Raw genomic sequence first — 6,511 nt, forward strand, 5'->3', positions numbered from 1 at the left:
GTTGTGCACAATGTAGATTTATACCATTCATGTCATCATACATGTATGTAGGGTAATGATATCTGTCTCATTCCACCATTTTTCATAGCCCCCTCCCTCTCATTTCCCTCTATGTAATCTAAGGTTCCTCCATTCTTCTCTTACCCACCACACCACCACCCCATTATGTATCATCATCCACTTATCAGGGAAAACATTCTGCCTTTGGTGTTTTGGGATTGCCTTGTTTCACTTAACATAATATTCTCCAATTGCATTCATTTATCTGCAAATGTCATAATATTCTTCTTCTTTATGACTAGATAATATTCCATTGTGTAAATATACCATAGTTTCTTTATCCATTCATCTGTTGAAGGGCTTATAGGTTGGTTCCACAATGTAGCTATTATAAATTCAGCTGCTATTGTTTCCCCCCCCCCCCCACGGGGCAAGTTATTCCCTCCTAAAACTAATCTTCATTAAGATAACTTTGATCAATTTTCCCAGGGTCACTTTTTCTTAAAAGGCCTTTCTCACTTCTAGTAGTCCTCCAGCAGAGCAGGTTCTGTTTTCTTTTCCTGGAAGATATTTCCACTTGAAATTTTTAATTTTGGTGTGAGTATGTTATCTGTACATATTTAATTTACACAAAATTTTATCCCAGCAAAGGAGTCAGACAGTTTGGCACGTTTAAAATCTGTGCCTTAATTTTTTTTCCAGTATACACTCAAGGGTTTGTAACACAGGTTATTGTTTGAGCAGTCTCCGTTACCATCATCATAATGCCACCAACTTTAAGTGAGTTCCCGATTGTTAATTGTACCCAGAGACTCTCTCTTTACATACTTTTGTATATAAAGGCACTGTCTAGTGAAGGTCAAAGAAATTATTAGGGATATCTTTCTTCAGAATTCAGCAGGGCCAAAAGACAGGTGTTTGAAATCATGGGGACTAAGGGAGGCCTTTTTATTTTAGCTCTGTGGGCAAGAGGGAAGGCCTTCCAAGAAGTGTCCCCTGAACAAATAGGGCAGATCTTAATAAGGGGAGACACTTTTGTCTTCATGTTATAATTTAATAATATTTGAATATAATATATTTATAAATATATATATTAAATATAATATAATTTAATAATATTTGAAACCATTGTTTCATTTCTTGTGATTGGCAACTTTCATCTTCCATCCCCATTAAAGTAGGTTAGTTAAATATCAATGAGTATATTGGGTCCCAGATAGGGTTTCTTCAAATGTGAAGGCAACCCTGTTAGGTTAAGCATTCCAGTCCACTCCTTTGTCCCAGAGTGGTGGGAAAATAAAAATAGGGGTGGAACCAAATGGAAGTTACAAAAAATTCAGACATAAGAACTAAAAGCACACAGCCAAATAGAAATTTATGGTTCAAGTCAACAGCCTTTGTACCTTTCCAACAACTGTACAGAATAGATTCAAACAATTAGCCTTAACACATTTAATATCTGTTGAGCATGGACTCTGATAAACATTTTTGTCCAAAGCCTAAGTTTCTGAACTAGTATAATTAAGTGGAAAACCTTTCCAACTGTTTCCCACTCACATCACACGGAGATCCATCTCCTTTGTTCCTTTCATTCAAAACTAATTTTATTTCTTTTATTTTTGTCCTTTGCCACCATCCATGGAATTTACTCTTTGAATCCAAGAGACCAAAACCTGGATATAAAATCTTTGAGACCTATAGCTTATATAGATTCATTCATCTGCAGAAGCTGTGAACTGAGCCCTGTTTTCAAACTCTGGTTTTACTCTCATGGGCAAAGAGTGGCTGGAAAGTAGGATAGAGGTCACATCCTCCTTGTCTATTTCTCAATAGATCAGGCAGCTTTCCTGTGATTTTCTCTTTTCTCCTTTATATCAGGAATGTATCCCTGACTCACAGCAATATAATTTGCAGCTGCCTGGGGCAAGACTGAGAAGTAGTACTCTGATTGTTAGCACTGAGTTGAAAAGAAAAAAAAAAAATAAATCCTACTTTGTTGTCCTCCTATACTCACACATTTGAGGGAGCACCATTTTGCATCCAACTTAGTTTTTGCCTGTTAAGACTTCTTATTACCTAATTGCATACATGCCTGTACACACAGAATCTTTTCCTTTTTTTTTTTTTTTTTTTTTTTTGCGGTGCTGGTGATCAAACCCAGGGCCCTGTGCTTGTAAGGCAAGGACTTTACCAACTTAGCTATCTATCTCCCCATCCCCAATCTTTTCCTTTTTTATCTCTGACAGATCAAGTCCCAAGTGCAAGATTTTACAATAATTGAGAAAACCATTCAAAGACCAGAGTGTTACAGTAAAACATCTTTTTCTTAGACAGGTTTATATCTATAGGTGGTCCATTCAGCCAAGATATTTCACATGAAACAATCTATAGGATCAATGCAGTATTTCCCATGTATTAAGGGACCAGAAGCAAATGCAAACAAAAGACCCAAAAACAGACAGAGAGGATCCCCAAACCATGGCCATCAGAGGGGAACCTTTAAAACAGACAGAGTAGTTGAGGGAAATTCCCCCAAAGTTCCCAAATACCACTTAATCATGACTTCTACACCAGTGGAACCACAGATGTCCCTACAAAAAGGGACTAGACATTCCCACAAAGGGCAACCAGTTGTGTAGGATCAGGGATCTACAAGGTAAACAGAGCAAGTTTACCAAATAGCCAAAGTGTTCTGATATTACTGCATTCAGTTTCCTTTTTCTCAAAGTAGACCAAGATGGAGCAATCCTTAAAATGCAGAAAAGGAAGGTAGGAGTTTTATGAAGCAAATGGGTCATCGGCAGCTGCTGGGAATCCCTCAGGCACACCCTTTACTTACAGAAATAACTCCTCTGGTTCAACCCCAGGCACACTCTCCCATCTACTAACTTTCCAGTAGTCAGCTCTCAAAAAGTTTGCCATACACCTTCATTCAGCATGGAAGTGCAGTTGCTTACAGTGCCAGACCTGCCCAAGAAAACCAGAGTGGGGGCCTGCTCTTTGGTCCCAAGTAGGGGAACAAAGTCGTAACCAAATGCTCTGTCCTTGTCCCCAATGACAATTAAATAACAAGGATATGATTTTGAGAAAAAGAACAAAATGTTTATTGCTTTGCTAACAAAGGAGAAACACAGGAGACTCCTGTCACAAAGGATGTGATTTTCTCCATCAGGAGGAACAAGAGCATTTTAAAGAAACTCTTCAAAGGCTACATTCCAGGTGCACCCTGCCAGGGGGTCCCAGGGCACTCTGATGGAGTGTTAACATTGACTCATTAATTTGGAAGATATTCATTTCCCAGATCCTGGTAGGTATTACCTTCCTGTGGAGCACAGAGTACTCAATGTAATCTTGTTCCCCACTCTCAGGTTAGGGAGGGGGAGAGGGAGAAGTGGAAAAGAAAAGCACACCCCTTTTAAAAATAAGCCTCAGATCTATATTCAAAAGGTGAAGTGGACCACTTTCATAGTTACACCCACCTCCTCTGCATCAGGGCTGCTGTGTTTGAACCTAGGGCTGTCTGAGGCAGTGGACAAATTGATGGAATCTGAGTTCATAGAAAAGCAATCCTCCTGCCCTGAGATTACTAAAACAAACCTGTAAGTCATTCATTGCCCTTGAAAATGAAACTGGGGCCACTATTATCACCTAGAAGTTATGAGTGAACTTTCTGTAAAATATATACCATCATAACTGTGACTTTTCTGTCTTTGGTTCTATCTGCACTGTACTGGTACATACTACTGGTGCTTTCTGAACTATTCCTAGGGATTTTTATGCACAAAGTAGCAGTATTGAGGTGGAATCTTTATGAAGAAGTTCTTGGAAGACAGGGAAGCTCAGTATTTATGAGACATGTAAAATGTAAAACAGTCCTCAATTTGTACCTACATGTCATCCCTTACTAGCTCTATAACCTAAAGCAAGTATTTGATCTCATCTATCTTGGATTTCTCTTCTTCAAGCAGGATTGATAGGAATATTAAAGAGCCTAGTAAGAACTTAGTACTTTATAGCATTATGGTGAACACTCAGTAACTATGGCTATTATCATATTAAAATTATTTACAAATGATGTGATTGTTCTGGCCTAAACACAGCAAAAAGTGAGTCTGAATGTTGCAAAGACTGACAGTCTGGGGGGTGGGGTGCAGCTGCCACTGATGCCTGGAGGTCTTTTCCCTGGTGCCACTGCTGTAGGCATCTGTGCCGCAGTTGCCCCTGATGCCCCTGTTACAGGTGCCCAGAGGTCTTTCTCCAGGCCCTACTGCTGCTCTTGATGCTGTTGCAGTGTCACCTGGAGGTATGCTGCCCTTGATGGTGCCTCAGATGCTCAGCTGCCAACTACACTGCTGCTGCTGCTGCTGCCACTGACTCCAAAGCTGTTGCTGCTCCCAGAAGGTCACTGAGAGTTCTCCTCTCTGACTGCTGCTGCAGTTGCAGTCAGAACCACAGCTGCTACTGCTGCCCCAGTCTCTCCACCTGCTGCCAACACCACTGATGACTGCAACTGCTACTGACCCCCTGCCTACTACCATCGACTCATGCTACTACCACTTCCATCACTGCTCAGAGGTTCACTGCCAGGGTGACTCCAAGTTTGGTTGCATGTGGTCACATCCACTTTAAGATGCCGACTAGAGTCTGGGGTTTGTTTGGGTGCCAGTGGGTTTGGTGCCACTGCCATTTTGGGGCACAGCTGCACCTGTCTGTGGACACCAGCCAGGAACTGGAGGTTCAGTGTCAGGGTGCATATGGGTTTGGCTGCAAGTGGGGTCTTTCTCCTGGGAGTGTGGGTTGCTCCCATCTAGTTACGGCATCTCAGGATTGCTCATCCCTGGTTGTCTTTTTCCAAATTCCAGTGGCATTGCGATCCTGGGAGTGCAATGTGGCCAAACCCAGACTATCTGAGACCCAGAGCAGCGAGACAGTGACTGGGTCTTCCAGGGCTTGTCTGGGCCAGGCAGTCTTTTGGAATTCAGAGACAGGACTGAGAAGCTTTTGGATACTGGCAAAGAGAATTGTTCAATTTTCCACTGAGATTCATTTTATTACTTTTTTCTTCTCTGATCTCTCTCTCCACCATATTTGCAGCAGAGTGTTTTTTATGCATCAGTTTGTGGAAGATGATAATATACACTTGGTGTTTTGCAGTTCTGCTATATATTCTGTATATTCTTATATTTTTAATTTTTCTTCTCTCAATAAGTATTCTTCCTCTTGTTTATCTGTCTTCTTAGATTCCCTTTCTACATTTTCTCCACATAACAACCAGTCTCTGTTGGTTCCTCTCCCATGCTTTGTTGACTTTTTGCTTCTGGCTTCTCTCTTTCTCCCTCACGAACACCACATCCTGCACTGTTTCTTTTCTGTCTTTGGCCAGTATTTGAGATTGTAAATCTGTATAGCAAATTTTCTGTTTTTATTGTGGACAGTGGTTGAACTTATCACTGCTGTTTATAGCTAGGGGGCAGTGGACACCTTGCTGGAAGATATTAGATTTGAGGCTCTATATTGTTTGCACTGGGTGTTGTTGATATTGGTCTCCTTCTTAAAGGTAGGATACTGAAAATATTTAGTGACAAAAAAGGTCTACAGGGTAGAATGTGTATTGTCTCAGATCCATACAACTAGATGGAGAAACACACAAGTAGCATGAAAAAACAAGGGAACAAAATGCCACAAACGAACCAAGATGCCCCAATTAGAGAAACCACTAGCAACACAATAGAATAAATGTCCAAGAAGAAATAAAGAAAGTACATGATTAATCTGGATCTGTGAAGTAAAGCATTATGAAGGGAGAAATCAAAGAAGAGGAAATATAGGAAGTGAAAGACCACTTCAATAAAGAGTTAGAAATTGTGAAAAAAAAAAACAAGCATAAATCCTCAAAATGAAGGAATCAATAAATCAAATTATAAACATAATCAAAAACATCACCAACAGACTAGACCATTTGGAAGAGAGAACCTCAGAAAATGAAAAAAAAAATATTTAATATTAAAAATAATGTTGACCATGCAGAGATGGTAAGAATACATAAACAGAACTTCCAGGAACTGTGGGATAACTTGAGAAAAACAAATTTAAGAATTATTGGGATAGAAGAATGAGCAGAGATACAAACAAAATGAATGCACAATCTTTTTGATTGCATAATATCAGAAAATTTTCCAAACCTAAAGAATGAAATGAAAAATCAAATACAGGAGGCTTACAGGACCCCAAATATACAAAACTCAGCAAACCCACACTAAGACATGTTAAAGTGAAAATGACTAAACTATAGAATAAGGATAAGATCTTGAAGACTGTGAGAGAAATAAAGTAAATTATATATAAGGGAAAACCAATTCAGATCTCAACTGATTTGTCAATCCAGACCCTCAAAACTAGGAGGTCATAGAACAACATATTTAAAGCTCTGAAATAAAATGGATGCCAACCAAGAATTTTATATTCAGCAAAATTAACTTTCAGATTGAAGATGAAATAGAAATCTTTTAAG

Source organism: Sciurus carolinensis, unplaced genomic scaffold (genome assembly GCF_902686445.1).
Source record: "Sciurus carolinensis unplaced genomic scaffold, mSciCar1.2, whole genome shotgun sequence".
Classification (NCBI taxonomy): domain Eukaryota; kingdom Metazoa; phylum Chordata; class Mammalia; order Rodentia; family Sciuridae; genus Sciurus; species Sciurus carolinensis.